This window comes from Miscanthus floridulus, chromosome 16 (genome assembly GCF_019320115.1).
Source record: "Miscanthus floridulus cultivar M001 chromosome 16, ASM1932011v1, whole genome shotgun sequence".
NCBI classification, from domain to species: domain Eukaryota; kingdom Viridiplantae; phylum Streptophyta; class Magnoliopsida; order Poales; family Poaceae; genus Miscanthus; species Miscanthus floridulus.
The window spans coordinates 92,068,471-92,088,030 of record NC_089595.1 but is presented as its reverse complement, the minus strand read 5'-3'; positions in this window follow the sequence as shown (position 1 = coordinate 92,088,030).

Here is a 19,560-nt window from a genome sequence, read left to right as displayed (position 1 = left end):
AAAGAAGAGAACAAGAGACTAAAGAAAGAGAAAAATCATGATGAGCTAAAAGAAGAGAATAAAAAGCTCAAGTTAGAAAAGGAACATCTCAAGATCGGGTTGAGCAAATTCACAAGAGGTCAACATCTTCAAAGTGAGCTACTCATGAACACCATCATGAAGATGGATAGAAGTGGCATTGAGTATTTGGCACATCAAGAGAAGAAGGCTCAAGCTCAACATCAACACAAGTCAAAGCCAAAGACAAAGAGGTGTTTTGAGTGTGGACAAGAAGGTCACTTTGCCCATGAGTGTCAAACTCCACCACCACAACCCTTGCCCAAGCATGCTAGACCCTTTGCTTTCAATGCTCATTACATGCTTAGAAATGACTCTAATGGAAAAATGAAAGTTATGTTCTTAGGACCTCCCAACAAAAATAGGCTTAAGAAAATTTGGGTTGCAAAGTCACTTGTTGAGAAAGTCAAGGGCCCTCAATAAGTATGGGTCCCTAAACAAGCTTGATCGCTTGTGTGTAGGTGAACTACAAGACCGGCGGAAGTCATTGGGTAATTGATAGTGGTTGCACTCAACATATGACTGGTGATCCTCGTATGTTCACCTCACTAGATGAAGAAGTTGATGATCATGAAAGAATTATATTTGGTGATAACTCAATGGGCAAAGTCAAAGGATTAGACAAAGTGGCAATATCAAATGATCACTCAATCTCAAATGTGCTATATGTTGCTTCTTTGAGTTTCAACTTGCTATCCGTCGGACAATTGTGTGATCTTGGCTTTCAATGCTTGTTTACCGAGAAGGAAGTGATTGTATCTAAGAAAGATGATGATCAAGTTATATTTAAGGAATTTAGATACAATAACCTATATCTAGTGAATTTCACCTCCAAAGATGCTAACTTGAAGACATGCCTATTCACCAAAACATCACTTGGGTGGCTATGGCGTAGAAGACTTGATCATATTGGGATGAGCTCTCTCAAGAAACTTATGAAGAATAAATTGGTGAGAGGGTTGAAGGATGTGAAATTTGAGAAGGATAAGCTTTGTAGTGCATGTCAAGCCGGCAAGCAAGTTGCAAACACTCATCCTACAAAAGCTTTCATGTCAACCACAAGAGTGCTAGAGCTCCTTCACATGGACTTATTTGGACCAACAACTTACAAAAGTTTGGGAGAAAATCTTTATTGTCTTGTGATTGTTGATGACTACTCAAGATATACATGGGTGTTCTTCCTTCTTGACAAGACCAAAGTTGTATCATGCTTCAAGAAGTTTGTCAAGAGAGCACAAAATGAGTTTGAAGTGAAGCTCAAGAGGATTAGAAATGATAATGGTAAAGAGTTTGACAACATAAACATTGAAGTCTATTGTGATGAAGTTGGAATCAAGCATGAGGTCTCCGCAACATACACTCCTCAACAAAATGGTGTAGTAGAGAGAAAGAACCGGACACTCATTACACTTGCAAGAACAATACTTGATGAGTACAACACACCCGAAGCTCTATGGGGGGAAGCTATCAACACTGCATGGTATGCATCCAACTGCCTATTCCTTTAAAAGTTTCTTGGCAAGACACCTTATGAGTTGCTAAATGGGAAGAAGCCAGACGTCTCATTCTTCCAGGTGTTTGGTTGCAAATGCTACATCTACAAGAAGTGGCAACACCTAGGAAAGTTTCAAAGACATTGTGATATTGGCTTTCTTGTTGGTTACTCATCAAAGTCCAAAGCATATAGAGTATTTAATCATACCACTGGCTTAGTTGAAGAAACATATGATGTGGAATTTATTGAATCTAATGGCTCCCAAGGAGCACATGAGAATCTTAATGATGTAGGTGATGAACCATTGAGGGAGGCCATGAAGAACATTCTGATTGGAGACATCAAGCCCAAAGATGATGAAGATGATATACAAGTGATTGATCCACCTTCTTCATCAAATATGCCACAGGATGGTGATAAAGATGGAAGAATAGAAAATGAAGATACGCATATCTCTCATGATCAAATGGTGGCACAAGCACAAGATGTTGATGCTCCACAACCTCCCCCTCAAGTGGTTGATAGAAGAAACTCACTTCTACTACAAGCTCATCCACAAGATCTCATCATAGGGAGTCCTTTAAAGGGTGTAATGACTCAATCTCAAAAACTTGCTTCATTTATTGAACATCACCCTTTTGTCTCTTGTGTTGAACCTATGAATGTAGAAGAAGCTCTTCAAGATTCGGATTGGATCAATGCCATGCATGAAGAGTTGAACAACTTCACTCGCAATGAAGTTTGGACTTTTGAAGAGCGACCACAAGATGCAAGAGTCATTGGAACAAAGTGGGTGTTCCGCAACAAGCAAGATGATCAAGGTGTTGTAGTGAGAAACAAGTCAAGACTAGTTGCAAAAGGGTTCTCTCAAGTTGAAGAGTTGGATTTTGGAGAGACCTTTGCACCGGTTGCAAGACTTGAAGCCATTCATATCCTCCTTGCATATGCATCACATCATGAAATAAAACTATATCAAATGGATGTTAAAAGTGCATTTTTAAATAGCTTTATTAATGAACTAGTCTATGTTGATCAACCTCCCAGGTTTGAAGACCCTAGATATCCTAATCATGTTTATAGGTTGTCCAAGGCGCTATATGGGCTTAAGCAAGCCCCAAGAGCATGGTATGAACGCCTTCAGGATTTCCTCATTGAGAAGGGCTTCACCATTGGGAAGATCGACACCACACTATTCACTAAGAAGCTTGATTGAGAGATCTTCATTTGTCAAGTATATGTTGATGATATCATATTTGGATCATCAAATGAAGATTCTTGCAAAGAGTTTGGTGAATTGATGTCGAAGGAGTTTGAGATGTCAATGATTGGAGAGCTTACATTCTTTCTTGGTTTTCAAGTTAAGCAAATAAGAGAAGGAATTTTCGTCTCTCAAGAAAAGTATACCAAGAATCTTCTCAAGAGATTCAATATAGATGAATGTAAACCAATCAAGACGCCAATGCCATCTAAAGGACATCTCGACCTAGATGAGGGAGGTAAAACGGTTGATCAAACTCTCTACCGCTCTATGATTGGTAGCTTGCTGTATTTAACCGCATCTAGGCCCGACATCATGTTTAGTGTGTGTATGTGTGCTAGATTTTAAGCTAATCCTAAGGAAGCTCATTTGATTGTCGTTAAAAGAATCCTTATGTATCTTAAGCACACACCAAGCATTGGCCTTTGGTATCCCAAAGGAGCTAGATTTGAATTAATTGGCTATTCCAATTTGGATTATGCCGATTGCAAAGTTGATAGGAAAAGTACATCCGGAGGGTGCCATTTGCTTGGTAAATCACTTGTGTCTTGGTCCTCCAAGAAGCAAAATAGTGTGGCTTTGTCCACCGCCAAAGCGGAATACATTGCCGCGGGTGCTTGTTGTGCACAAATACTTTACATGAAGCAAACTTTGCTAGACTATGGTATAGTTCTAGAAAAGATACCTCTTTTGTGTGACAATAAAAGTGTGGTAAAGCTTGCTAATAATCCAGTTCAACACTCTCACACCAAGCACATAGATATCCGCCATCACTTTCTTAGAGATCATGTGGCTAAGGATGATATTTCACTATAAGGTGTAAGGACCGAGGATTAATTGGTAGATGTCTTCACTAAACCGCTAGATGAGGTACATTTTGTCGGTTGAGCAATGAACTCAATGTGCTTGATTTTGGCAACTTCACTGGAAAATGAGCTTGTGTTGTCTCTTACATTGCATTGTAATATACAACATGTTTACTTCTTGGTAATGCATTTAGGGCTTGTCTAACATGGTTAAGATAACCGCCGGAAAGCGTGTGAAGAAGCTTAACCTTGGATCAAACATGACAAGCAACTAGAATTACTTTCAAGTATTGCATTGCATATGCATGTATGTTGTTTTGTCGTTTCTCTTCAACCACCCTTTTATTGCTTATTTTCTTAAAAAGAATTATAGCCTAAGGCAAAATACTTTAAAAAATTTGAGGGTTTGAGAGAGGTCACTCATATCAGTCCCAATTGGTGTTTATTTGGATCTTATTGAAGTTGGGACTTGATTGGAAACAGGCAGCGTGAAGGAACATTGAATATCTGCTAAAAAAGAGTGACCGGCGGCTGCACCGGACTCTGATGTCCAGCGTCCGGTTAGTTCACAGGTGATGAACAGTTGCTGCATAAGAGTGTCTAGATGCTGAAATAGTTCCTTTCCTGCGTCTGGTCAGAAGGTGATCCTACGTCTGGTCATGCGAAGAAGATGAAGATAGGATCGACTAGACTCTAGCTGCGTTCAGTCAGTGGTGGTCGGACACATCCGGTCGTGACATGGGAGGTTTTGGACCTCTCTATTATCGACCAGACTCCGGGTGGCAGCGTCCGGTCATTGCCACCGGAGTGTCTGGTCAGTAGAAATCATGCGGGTTCTGAACTCTTTCTTCTTTCCTTATCTATCATATGGGGGTCACCATATAATCGTGCCGCCTGGACCTAATCCCATATCCTACCCGTGCCAACATCGCCATCGCACGCCCTAGCCACCGTGCTCCCGTGCTCGTGCCGTCTGCCGCACCGCCACGCTCATGCCGTCCATGCCCGTGCCACTGCTCCACGCACCCACAGCACACCCACACCGCCGCCTGCATGCTCCATGCCGCCGTGCAATCATGCCGCCGCACCCCGCGCCATCGTGCCCACCGTAGCAGCACCGCCTGATCGCACCCGAGACGCCACGTGCTCCCATGCCCTAGCTCCACTGTGGTTCGGCCACATCTCTATAGCGCAAGCTCGTGCCCTACGCCATCATCGCCAGCCCCATCTAGCACCACATTGCCTCGCTGGAACCCTAACCCTAGGTGATCCCTAGTGGTTCCTCATGATTCACTTCTCTGCTCTTCATTTCGTCGGTTCATTAGGTAGCAAGCCCTCGATTCTAATTCTGTATCTACTGCTTGCTTCTTAGGGTTTCGTATCTCTAAATGTATATTGAAATTATTCATATATCTGATCTATTCTATCGTGCAGTGAGTCGGTGTGTTTGAGGTCACTTTGGTAGTTGTCAGTCAACTCGAGGCTAAGCTCGCGAGTACGGATTGAGGCCAAGTCCCAAAAGTGATAGTTGGCAGTTAATTCTTGTTAGTGTCAGTAGTTCTTTTCAGCTCCAGTAATGGCACGTGTCAAAGGCCTCCGCCTTGCCTTCCTACTGAGGTGAAAGGCAAGGCAAAGAAGCTTGCAACAAAGAAGTGCAAGTACGTAGATGCTTATACTAAGAAAGCAGCAGTAGTTGTAGCCGCCACAGAGCGTGCAGAGAGAGGAGGTGCTCGGAGTGGTGTTGTCATTGTAGATTAGCTTTCACTAGCATAGAGAGCTGTTGTCGAGGCGGTAGAGCATCATCATGGTAGTCTAGCTAGGACTATCATGCTTGAGGGACAGTGTGTCATTTTGGAGGAGACTCTGCCTCAAGGGGAGCCACAGCAACAGTCATAGCCACTAGTGTAGGCAGAGGATACTCAGCAGATTGAGTAGGCAGAGTAGAAAGAGGAGACTGAGTAGGCATCTTAGCCATAGTTACGCCACTCTAGTCGTATCCATACTCAGGTGACACCAAGGCTAGAGACACAGCAGAGGGGTTCTCATCTGCCTCCTAGACCACAGGGTTTGCCTCTAGTGACTCACCTAGATTTGAGGGCTACCATGGCAAAGCAGGTGCAGCAGCTTAGGTTCGTGTAGTTTGAGGATTGGTTCCCACCGAGGAGGGATGAGTGCGTTCAGAGGGATTCTATACACCACTGCAGGAAGACTTCTATAATGCTTATCTGAACAGTGGTGTGGCTTTCATATCTCAGAGGATTTGCTCCATTGAGGCCATTGTAGCAGCAGCTAGAGAGCAGATCCACCTTCATCTCTCTTACTTGCTAGGATTGATTGACCTACTTGGATGGACTGGTAGATATGTACCATCATGGGTCTGTGAGTTCTACGCTATACTTTGGATTGACCTAGGGCACACGTTCATACACTTTGCTTTCAAAGGCCGTGACTATAGGCTGATGAGCTATAGGGTTAGAGAGATCCTTAGGATTCTAGAGGCACCCATTCGCCTTCATGAGGTGTGCTACAGTCAGACAGAGCCTCCCAGACACCCTCACGGTGGTCTTGTGCCTCCCACAGACTTAGTCCAACCTTGCTTCATAGAGCCATTCATCAAGGGGTCAAGCAGGACACCTAGAGATCTTACCCCTACAGCTAGACTGCTTGATGCTATCATGAGGAGGACATTGCTACCAAGGATGGGATATCGTGAGGGATTAACTCGCATTCAATTGTGGCTACTAAACTCCCTGATCCAGCAGACAACATTTGATATATGGGATGCCATTCTTTCTAAGATGGAGGATACACTTGCAGAGGGATTTAGAGGTCACAGGCAGCTATCGTATGCTCACTAGATCACATTTCTGATTCATAGGGTAGTTACAGTGAGGCCTCCTGAGATGTTGGCAGAGTATTCTGGTGCTACTACTGAGTTCCCTTCATACAACATGACCCAGATGCTCTATCACAGCAGAGCGAGGACACCTAGCCAGCCATGCCATCACCCAGAGGTGCTAGAGACTATAGCCCAGCAGGATGAGATTATCAGGGGCATTGTAGTGATAGAGGAGGAGGAGCTAGATGCTCAGCAGGAGGGTATGGTCGAGAGCAACCCCAGTGATAGTTTAGATGATGACTACCAGGCTATCCCTCAGATGCCTCCTCGACGATAAGACAGTGAGGCCAGTGGCTCCAGCTTAGCTCCACCACAGCCACCATAGACAAACCCACTCTACTTGCTATTCTTGAGCGGATAAGGCAGGATCAGGCTCACCAGGCCTAGGAGATGGCAGCTGCTCTAGCATAGGTTCAAGCTAGATAGGATGAGTTCCAAAGACAGCAGCAGGCCATCCAGCAGCAGCAGCAGGCCATGTAGTAGCAACTCCTCATTCAGTAGCAATTACTTGGTTTCATGCCGCATGTCGTTACTGCTATTGGGGCTAAACTGCCATAGCTTACACCTCAGCTCGGCCAGCCTACCACCACTATAGTGACTCTAGCTTTTTAGCCTAGCGGGCTTTAGAGTCAGGGACTGCTAGCTATATAGTTTGCTTCACCAACAGAGCAGGTATCCTAGTGGTTTGCCTCACCAGTGCCAGCCCAGGGTCTTTCTTTCACACCTCTAGTTACGGGCTTCACTCTGGCTTAGAGCTCCTTGGGACTTGTGACAGATACCCCAGTTTCTAGGAGCCTTGGTGCTACATTTAGTGAGTTGACAGGGCAGCCTACACCGCCAGAGCTATGTGTCCCTAGACCTTCCATCGTTGCTCTAGTCACTCGGACTATAGAGACGCTCCCTTCATCTATCGCATCATCAGAGCCACCTACTTCAGTGATACCTATAGAGTCATAGGACACACCAGTTCTAGAGTAGACCTAGACCGCTTCAGCGTCACTTCCAGCAAGAGAGGGTCAGATAGCTCAGAGCTCCAAATTAGGGGATGATGCTACCTAGTTCCAGATCACTCATCGCAGCTCAGCGCCCAACTCATCTGCTTCTGCCTCGCCGATAGACCCTTAGGTTTTGGTGCTTGATGCCAAAGGGGAAGAGGGATCAAGTATGATTAGATCTAGGGGGAGCGATATATCTAGGGGGGCTTATTTATTACATTTGGTGTTTTATATGTGATACATTATTATGCATTCATGTTTACTTTCATGCATTAAACTACATACATGTGATCGTGATATTTATGTGATAATGATATTTATGTGTTATGTGACATGTGTGCTCTCTACTTTGATCTTTATATATGTCATGTCACTTGGTTATGCTCATTTACTTTGCTTCCGCATTTTACTCCGATGCAAATGAGCTTTATTTCTTGTACTCATGCTTATTTCATATCTATTGAGTACATCATGTTGGCTTGGGTCATATAAGCTTGCCAAACTCTTTTGTTCTTATTATCAAAAGCTTATATGAACCATGCATGTTGAAAACCTCATCTCTCTTACATACTCGAGGTTGTATTATCATCAATCACCAAAAAAGGGGAGATTGAAAGTATCTAGGCCCCTAGTTGGGTTTCAATGATTAATGACAATACGTGATTACTATGACTAACATATGTTTTGTAGAGGCAATTAAGTTAGGTCATGGTAATGGAAATTGATTGGGCAATCATGGTTGTCATGCCCCTATGATGGAAATCATTTTGGTTTTTAGAGGATGGACGACAAGGTTAAAGATGGACTAGTTCTAAGTGTTGTTTAGTGTTGAAGAGACACTTAGAGTAGTTTAGGACTTTGTTTTTTTCTTTGGTCGTACTATTAAGGGGGGTATGGACTAGTAGCTTGACCTAGGTGAGTCTAGTGGGTTAGGTGTGGTGCACACTTATCAAATCTAGCACTAGGTAGCTCCAAAGTAGCCCTACGATCAATTGGAGCAAAATTTATTCACATATGTTTTTGAGTTGGAAGCGAATGGAGGGTCAAATATTGACCGAATGCTAGTCCCGATGTGACCAGATGCTGGTAGTAGAGTCTGGTTAGTTTATTTGATCAAGGTGAAGTCATCTGGTTGTGACCAGACACTGAGTGTAAAAGTGACCAGACGCTAGGTGCTAGAGTCCGGTCAACTCCAGTAAGGTTCCAGAGAGGGAGAATCCTGATCGGACGTGTCCGGTCAGTGCTGATCGGACACTGGTCAGGTTTCGATTACTGACCGGACATTGAACAGCGAAGCGACCAAACTCTAGGCTCCAGCATTTGGTCAACATCAGTAAGGATCCAGAGAGTAGTTTTCATGATTGGATGCGTTCGGTCAGTGCTGACCGGACGCTGGTCAGGGTCCAATCACAACTTAACGACTCTATGGTGGGGATAACTGATCGGAGCATCTGGTCACCTTGACTGGAGCATCCGATCACCCCATAGAGTGGTCTTTCAACCTCCTAACGGTTCATTTTGAATGAGTGGGTATAAATACTTCCTCTATTTATCTAAGGGAGATCTCTTGCCCATTTGATCAGCTAAGAAACACCCTTGAGATTGCTTTGGAGAGCAAGAGCCTAGTGAGGTGATTGAGATTTGAGAATCCAAGATTAAGGCCTCATTAGTGCAAGGAGAGTAGCAAGTGTGCATCCACCCTTCTCATTAGGCTTGTTGTGGTCAAGTGAGAGTTCATGCTTGTTACTCTTGGTGATATTGTGACCGTGCTTCATCAAGGTGATCTTTCCACCGCTATACCAACTCAAATCTTGGGAAAGATAAATGCTCATGAGATGTACATGCACATCACACCACAAGATGGCTCATCCTCTACCAAGAAGAAAGACAAGGACTTGGCATTCAAGGCTAGCCAAGAGAAGGGCAAAGCAAGAATTGAGTATGAGAGCTCAAGTGATGATGAAATTGATGATGCAAGTCTTGCTCTCATGGTGAGAAGAACTGCCAAGATGCTAAAGAAGCTCAACAAGAATGGCATCAAGTTTGATGGTAAGAAAAGGAAGTTCTTCACTAGCACTAGAAGGAAGCCAATCTCTGAGATGGAATGCTATAATTGTGGAGAACTTGATCATCTAGCACATCAATGCCCCATGCCTAAGAAAGACAAATACAAGAAGAAGAACAAGGGCAAGAAAGATGACTCAAGTGATGAAGATGAAGAAGAGAAGAAGAAAAACAAGCCATACAAGAAGAAGGATGGCAAGAAGGACTTCCACAAGAAGAAGAAAAATGGCAAGGCATACATCATCATTGATTGGCTCATGGACATTGATTCATCAAGTTGTTCATCTGATGATGATAGTGACAACGAGAAGGTGGCCTCTATTGTGATAGACTCTTCATCATCTTCACCTACACTACCACCATCATCCTCTACACACCTATGCCTTATGGCCAAGGGTGAATGAAAGGCATCAAATGATGATGATAGTAGTGGTGATGATCATGCTAGTAATGATGATAGTGATGGTGATGATAAATTTGAATCACGTTCATATGATGATCTTGTCAAATTACTAAATCAATACACTAAGATCATGAGAAAGACTAGAGCCAAGAATGAAAAGATAGTACTTAAGAATGATTCTCTTTTAGATAAATGTGACATAGAGGAAAAGGCTAGTGTTGAGCTTAGAGAAGCAAATGAAGCTATGTCATCCAAACTCAAGGAGCTCAAATCTTCTTAGAAAGAGCTTAAAGATAAACATGATAAACTTAAGGGGATACATAATGAGCTCATCACTAGCTACAAATTGCTAAAATAAGAATATACAAATCTAAAGATGCTGGGACTGAACGACGTCATCACCATGGGTGGCACCTTCTTGCATGCCTCCATGTGCGACCATGAGCATTACGAGCTCGCCACTGCCATCATCAACTCCACTGAGCTCTCGGAGCTCAGGAACTCGGTGACTCTAGCAGTCCCTGACTGCAATGGGCCAACCTCCTCAAGTGCCTTCCAATCGACCGAGGAAACTAAGGTAGTGGAGATTGACCCCACTGACCCAACCAAGATGGTTCGGATCAGGACCAAGCTCCCAACCAAATAGGAAAGTGAGCTCGTCGTCTTCCTACGCGCAAATCATGATGTCTTTGCATGGAAGCCTTCTAACATACTAGGCATACCAAGAGAGGTCACCGAGCATGCACTATGCATCATCCTAGGCTCAAAGCTTGCCAAGCAACGCCTATGTTGCTTTGATGATGAGAGGTGCAGGGCCATAGGCAAAGAGATCACCAAACTTCTAGCAGCTGGATTCATCAAAGAGGTATACCACTCTGACTAGCTAGCCAACCCTGTTCTTGTGAAAAAGAAGAATAGGAAATGGAGAATGTATATTGATTATACTAGCCTCAACAAAGCGTGCCCAAAGGACCATTTTCCTTTGCCACACATACATTGGATAATCGACTCCACCTCAGGATGCAAAATCCTCTCCTTTCTAGATGCCTACTCAGGCTATCACCAGATCATGATGAAAGAGTTTGATAGGTCACGACCTCATTCATCACCCTATATGGTTCATGCTGTTACATAACCATGCCTTTCAGTCTGAAGAACAGGGGCGCCACCTACCAATGGTGCATGCAGCGATGCTTCGCTGACCAAATTGACCTACCTGACCAACCTGACCAAGTCGAGCGGCCAAAACCGACAATTGCTGTCTATGTGGATGACATAGTGGTGAAAACACCTCAAGCTAGTGACCTAATCACAAACTTGGCCGCCACATTCACGAACCTCCAAAGGTTCAGCGTCAAATTGAATCCCAAAAAATGTGTTTTTGGGGAAGCTACTCGGATACATTGTGTCCGAGCGTAGCATCGTAGCCAAACCTAAAAAATCATGGCCATCTCCAACATGGGCCCTATATGCAACATCAAGGGCATGCAGAGGCTCACTAGCTACTTGGCCGCTCTGAGCCAGTTCATCTCCTAACTAGGCGAATGAGGGGTGCCTCTCTATAAACTTCTTAAGAAGATAGACACATTCGTATGGACAAAGGAGGCACATCAAGCTTTGGAAAGCCTCAAAGTGTCGCTGATGTCGGCCCCAATCCTTATCGCTCTCGAACGAGGAGAACCTCTCCTCCTCTACATTGCGACATGCAACCACATGGTAAGCGTCACCCTTGTTGTTGAAATGGAGGAGTTGGGACACCCCCTGAAGGTCCAACGACCAGTGTACTTCATCAATGAGGTACTCACCGATGCCAAGGTTTGCTACCCTTAGGTCCAGAAGCTTCTATACGCTGTTTTGATGGCAACCCGGAAGCTCTAGCACAACTTCACCAATCATGAGGTCATCGTCGTCCATTCCTACCTGCTAGGAGACATTGTCCACAACCGCGACGCCATGGGATGAATCTCCAAATGGGCACTCGAGCTCATGGGTCATGACATCAGGTATGTCCTCCCGCACCGCTATTAAGTCTCAGGCTCTTGCCGACTTCATCATCAAATGGATGGAAGTCCAGCTCCTAACCCCGGTTGTTACCCATGAGTACTAGACTGATGTACTTCAATGGGTCGGTCATGGCACCCCGGCTTGGGGGCTGGAGAGGTTCTGATCACTTCAGGATGGGAGCAGGCTCCGCTACGTAATCCGTCTGATTTTTTAGCCTCTAACGATGCTAGTGGACTTTGAGGCCCTCATCAATGGCTGCGTATCGCCATCGAGCTCAGCACAACATGGCTATATGATCACGGCTGACTCAGAGCTGGTCATTGACCAAGTCATGAAGGAATCCTCCTACAAAAGCCTCTCATAGGGTGTACTGCCAAGAGGTGCGCAAGATTGAGGGCAAGTTTTGAGGGATCGAGTTGCATCATGTCCCCCAAAAGGACAACGATGCCACCAATTTCCTCATGAAATTGGCTACTAGGCGGGTTCTGCCTCCTAATAGGGTCTTCATGAACGTTCTCCATGAGTCATCTGCCCGCATTTTGGAGGATACGACTTCATTGTGGCTCAACCCCAATGAAGTGCACAGGGGCTCCGGTGCTCCGACATGATCCAACCCCAACCAGGCGCTCAGGGGCTCAGGCCCTGACATTACTATCACAACATCGACAGGCGACACCACCATGACGACGCTTGACTCGACTGACTAGAGAGTGCCATTGCTCGCCTACATCCTTGAAGAAGTCCTCCCACCAGAAAGGACTGAAGCACGATGAGTCACTCGACGCGCCAAGATGTTCATCACCATCGTTGACAAACTTTACAAACAAAGTCCATCAGGAGTACTCATGAAGTGTATCCTGACTGACCAAGGGAAACAGCTCCTCCTCGAGGTCCACGCTAGAATCTACAGACATCACACGGCCTTGAGGTCACTAGTCAGGAAAGCCTTTCACCAAGGTTTCTACTGGCCCACTACACTTCAAGATGCAGAGGAGGTTGTCTGTAGGTGTGAAGGATGCTAATTCTACGCTCGACAAACTCACTTGCCAGCGTAGGAGATACAAACCATCCCCACCACCTAGCCATTCGTGGTCTGGGGCCTCGACATGGTTGGACCCCTAAAAAAGACCCTAGGTGGCTTCACTCACCTACTCGTGGCAGTGGACAAGTTCACCAAGTGGATCGAGGCAAAACCCATCACCAACATCCGCTCGGAAGAGGTGGTCAAGTTCTTCCTCAACATCATCTATCAGTTTGGTGTTCCAAATTGTATCATCACCGACCACAAAACCAACTTCAGCAGCAAGAATTTCCTAGACTTTTGTGATGGATATGGCATCAGGATTGATTGGGCTTCCGTCGGACACCCGCATACTAACGGTCAGGTTGAACGAGATAATGGCATGGTCCTCTAAGGACTCAAGCCTCACATTTTTTACCAACTCAAAAAGTATGTCGGGCAATGGGTTGCAGAGGTTCCAGCAGTCCTCTAGAGCCTAAGATCGACTCTAAATCAATCCATGGGGTTAACCCCTTTCTTCCTGGTGTACGAAGCTGAAGTCATGTTGCCATCCGACCTCGATCATGGTGCCCCAAGAGTGAGGGCCTTCAACCAAGACCGATCCATGGAGGTTTAGTAGGATGCAGTCGACCTACTTGAGGAGGCTCGTGAGATGGCCATCATTCGCTCTGCTCATTACTAGCAAACTCTCTGTACATACCACATGAGAAAAATCAGAAGGAGGGCCCTCAAGGTCGGTGATCTCATACTCTGGAGGACCCAGTCATCCAAGGACAAGCACAAGCTCTCTCCACAATGGGAAGGACCGTACATAGTGGCCGAGGTGATCTGACCGGGTGCCTATCGACTGAAGGACAACAATAGCAATGTTCTCACCAACACATGGAACATCGAACAATTACGTCGTTTCTTTCCCTAAGCTCGGTCTTTACCGCTCATTTCTATTTAAAACTTGCTCCTATAGCACCCCAGACCAAGCACTCTTGGCCTAGGTTGCTCGGGGGCTCCATGGGGGTGCGATACCACTCCCTCTTTACTGTCATTCAGTACCACTTTTTGCCCAAATGAAAGGGTGTCCCATTCCTTTGACTACCCTACATAACTTACACTTTAGCCTCCCGACCGATCAGACCCCGCCATGACCTAAGGTTACGAGCAGCTGAGCCTCGCGGGCCACACCTAGGTTCTTAAGGTTGCAGCCCACGGTCAACGGGCAGGTGTGAAAAGCAAAGGACAAAAAGCAAAGTTACTCAAGGATAAAAACAAGGGTGGATGGGACAAGCTTCCCCTCACGATTGATTTCATCACAAAAGAACATAAACTGTTCACACGGGGGCTCCCCCCACAAATTTATCTTTTTACAAAGGTTGACTACTTTTATACAATTCTATTGTGGTCCTCTGGTCATCTCGATGGATAGTGCACTAGCAAAGATGAAGGTAGCTCGGCTATGGTCAGGATGACGGCGCTCTGCTCAGCTACGGTTGGAACGACATTTGGCTCAGTTGCGGGTGGGACAACGCTCGCCTCTGACTAGGCTCCACCATGGTGGGTTGGATGATGTCTTCCTAGCATGCACCTATGATCACCGTCAAGCGATGAGCCTCCATCACCCACCGCGTGGTGACCTGCTCGGCGACCACTTATGGGTGTAGCACCAAGCTTTCCCCTAGTGCCTAGATCTCATACGCGCTCCACCCACTGGCATATCCTCTGTAGGCGGCCATGAAGTCTTGGTTAGGGTAGTGGGTCACCACTGACATCAGCACCCCCGACATCCAATAGAACATGCCATTGGAGATGAGCGCCCGAACCTCGTTTGGACCTCCACCAGCTGGACGGCGGCGTGCTGGTGCTAGGGCCCGACCCGAACACCTCAGCGACCACCACCTGCATGATGTTGCGGAGTGGGTCGATCTCTCCCTCAAGAATGCTTCGCTCCTCTAGGGACCAGGCCAGCGCCTCCATGCTCTGACCTACTGTCGCTCTGGCTCCCTCCAGCTCCTGCTCTAGAGAGCTGACCTTTCCACCTAGTTCTGGAAACGGACGATAAATTCAGGAGCAAGGAAAAGAAAAATTCAAGACATCAACCGAGGGTAGGATAGGTACGTATTGAGGCGGGCATTTTTGAGAATGGTAAACCCTTCCTCTTGCTGGGTCACCCTCTCGAGCAGTCAAGCGTTTGACTCCTCTGCCCTGAGCATCTACCCCTGGAGTGCCACCACCTCCTGCTCAGCGTCCGACCGAGCCTTCCGCTCTGCCTCCAGAGCCTCCAAGGACTTTTGGAGTGCCACCTCGGCCCCTGCCAAGTGAGCCTGCGCCGTGTGAAGCTTTGGCTCGGTAGCAGTTGCCCGCTCGACCGCACGCCGCTCCGCTTCTCAGGCTCCCATCGCCTCTGCCGACCGGTCTTGGGACTCATGGTGGGTGGATTCTAGCTTGTGCCTAAGCTCATCGACCCACCACAACACTACCATTTCCTGCTCCATCTGACTGTGCTCCTCTAGGAGAAACCGGGACTTGCAGATCGACATCATCTCCAAGTCCTGCGCGACAAGAAGCAGGCGTTTTGAGATGACCGTCATGGCCTAATGGATGAAATCAAAAGACAACACCTTGAACGCAAAAAACTTACCTCCGCAACATGGGGCAAGTGGATGGTCATGGCCTGTTGGACGAGCTCAACCCTCTCCAAGGCCTCCTTGAGCTTTGCCCCAGTAAGAGCGAGATCAAACCCCATTGATAGCCATCTCTCCCTAAGCAGGTGCCAAAGCTTCACCTCCTCCTCATCACAAAGAATGAGCCAGGCTTTTCCTAACTCACCGGGGTGAGGCTACACCAGCTCACGGGTCACCCGTGACATGCCAAAAGATCCAGCCATCGCAACACCAACCGACGACGGGATCATCGCCCACTCCTAGGATAGCAAGATAGCTAGCAGCATCACCCCGGTGTCTTCCTAGCCATCGGAGGGGATGTCCACCACCAGGATGCCATGACTCGCTGTCGGCTACTCTACCTCTACCCTGTCCTTGGCTCCTCCAGCCCCCTCTAGCTCTGACTAGGTGGGCGAACCGAGCGCCCCACCGCCGGGCAAGATGGGGAGCCTAGATTCACTCCTCTCCTCCTTCATGATTGGCGGGGGAGGGACTGCAAGAGTCACCTCTGACCCAGCCTTCGCTGTCACCATGGGGATCACCGCCATCATGGCTGCCGCCATGCTCACGACCGGTCAGGAAGACGCAACCCCCATTAAGGAAGGTCACGCCGCCACCTGCCTGCTTCCCCCTTTGCTCATCGCAACTCGCCATAGGCTGGGTCTCCACTCTTCTCGCACGGGAGGTGGGGAGATCCCTGGTCCTGTCGGCTCCTGGCTGTTGCTAAAAAAAGGCACAAACACAGGTTAGTCACACTCAAAAACTCAACTATGAGAATAAAGGGAAGCATGAATATATACCCAGATAAAAGCGGCAGAACCTTGAAGCCCTGATCGGATGACGACGAGCGACCAGACGAGGATCACTCTAGGGTTGCAACCCATGCCCCCTTAGATCAACCAAGGGTGGGGGTGACCCGGCCAGTCCCTATTCAGCCTACGAACGGCCATGGCCGCTAGCTCATGGCGAAACCACCAGAGCAACTAGTGGGGCATCTCCTTGTTGGTGGTCGCGCACACGCATTGACCCCAAAGACATAGGGGAATGATCATGTCCCCTCGACCAACCAGCGTGCTCTACCACACTTGGAGCAGGGGGCTACAAAGAAGATGACGCCTCCGAAGGGCGCGGAGATAGTGCCCGCTTTGCCTCCTATTCGCCAGTGGCAACCTCATATGCGGTGTGCTTCCTTGACTCAAGAGCATCACCGCGTGTGTTTGTACCACTCCTGCCACCGATAGGCGGAGCTATAGGTGCGTGGCATTCCACCAAGGTCATGGTAGCACCCTTGTCTCCCTAGCGCTCGCTGCCATGGAGTAGCCTGTTGATCTCCTTCTCCTTCTCAAAGGTCCTCCAGACCTTCGTGGTTTTCTTCTTCTTCTTGGCAAGCATGGCCTCCCTCTAGGTGGCTTGTAGAGCCATGCCTTCCGCCCTCTTAGAAGATGTGGCTGGGATTTATAGCCTGTGAGCCCCTACGAAATAGGCGGCTTAAAATTGATCTAAAGATCAAAATAGAAAGGAAAAAGGTCACAGGAAAGGAGTATACCAGATTAGACAGCTTCACGGCATGGAGAGATCTAGGCATCCCTTCGAGGGACTCATCATCCCCCAACTACAGCACCCGATCAAGATAACTCTAGACTTCATCCCTTGACAACTCCTCCAGCGACGCGCGGTTAGGATCCATCGAGCCAGAGTATCCCACATCGGCCACGTTCTCTCTGCCAACGGGGCGACCCAATGGCGGAAGAAGGTATGGAAGACCCGCAACCCATCGAGGCCATGCCATACAAGCCTCCAAAGCTTCATCTCGATGATCTCTAGGCTGTACTACCAATGGGTAGGACCCCATGACTAGCTGTTCCTCATCTCTGCCCTCTTCCTAATGAACATCGAGAATGGTGCCTCCATGGAATTCCTAATGTAGAACCACTCGCCATGCCATCCCCGGTTGGAGTCACTGTGGGAGTATGCCGGGTTGGTGACCGATGGCTTAGGCAACTTCTACAGGGCGAACCCATCGACCAGAGTGATTCTGGGCAGTTTCCCCACAGATAGGGCCCTCCCACTAAAGATCCATCGAAAGAGGTCCACATGCGGCTCCACTTTCTTCCCCCAATGCAGGAGCCCTCCAATACGCCACTTTCTTCGACGGGAGCAACCCCTTCTCGATGAATGCAACCAGCACCTCCTCATCCACATTAGAAGGCCTCTAGTTTGACATCATGCCACAGATCTATGAGCGGATCTGTATGTTTTTCCTCTCTCTCGCTTTGCTCTCCTCTCTCCTAGAAACCCCTATAGTGCACGTAGGTGCTTAGCAAGAAGAAGGAAGAACAAGCAGCGGTGGTGAAGGAAAGGCAAAGAGATGGGAGAAAAACCCTCTCATCCCCCCTATTTAAATGCAAAAGGACGTGCAGCGGGATGTGGCCTGGCTGACGGGACACGCCTACCCAACAGAACATCGCCTGGCTGGCGGGATGTGGCCTAGGTGGTGCCCACCACTAACGTAACCCGGGCATGGGAAACAAGGCACAATCGCACGCAAACAACCCTCTGCCTTCCCAGGACAGGTTTGGAGTGTCGTAGAACCGACCAATTTATAAGAGTACAAGTACAATGGCAGCCCGCAAGCGATCGCACTGTCATACTTGAACCCATATAAACCCAGTAGTCCATCGAGTACCACGATGGGTCTTGATAAATGATTTACAACAACCAAGATCATACATGATTCAACATACATGCCACATATTACATAAAGTTCACAGATACATTTCCTAATCAGAGTACGAATAAAAGTTATTACAAACCGAGTTTGATAGATAAAGCGGAAGCAATTAAGTTCGAAAATAAAGTTTCCAACATAGTTTGATACAGTGCCAAGTAGGATCACGGTCCACAAAAGCAAAGATAGGGATTAATAAAGAAGCCTGCCCAAGGCTTACTCCTCATCCACGACAGGATAGAAGCAACTCTTGTAATAACCATGATACACAGTGCCATCTGCAACAATGGGAAATAAAACCCTGAGTACGAGAAGGTACTCAGCTAGACTTACCCATCATAAACCAGAAATAAAATGACTCCAAGGATTATGCAAGGCTGTATAAGTGGAGATAACTCGACAACATTTTGCATAAAAGCAATTGACTCATTGTATAATTATGATTCCTTTATCAAGTTAATTATAACTATCCATTTCTAGATTAGCAGCTATCCTGTGCCAAACATGTGGTACATCATTTAAAAGCATACAATAGTAACCATACCAGGTATTGAACTTCCATATTCCTTCGAACCATCATGTTCCATAACACAGTTACTACGATATTGGGACTAGCCAAGTTTCTCACTATCCAGGAGAGACGGTGATTTGAATCAATTTCAACCAGCTGGGAATTTATTCCTAACACAAACCCAGGCATACCGCGCGAAGGTAGACTTAGGTCACCTTTGGTACAACTCAGGTCTACATTTTGCGGGTCCGTACTGCACCGCACAATCTGGAACACCAGATGCCAAGATGTTTAGGCCTAGCCTGCCCTTGGGCTCAGTCTGATCATTCCCCGGAAGGAGTGCACAACAAAATGGGTCCCGGCCTGAGTTGAATTACTCGGCTTCATGGTCAGAACAAGTTATCCGACCAGCTAAGTGAGAGGCATGCGTTCAATTTTGTCAGAAGCTCCAACAATGGTACAGTCCTTAATCGACACAGACAGGGATAGATCCACACCCAAGACCTCTGTGTCTTGTTGCTTCTCTATCGTCATCTCGCTCGGTCTCGATTTTCTTTTACCCCATGGTTCTATTCCACGATAGCAAATATAGCCAACCGTGCTCCGGTATCCACCTATCTCGCAGGTGACAGGACATCACCCGACTTCTACCGGTCTAAGCATGG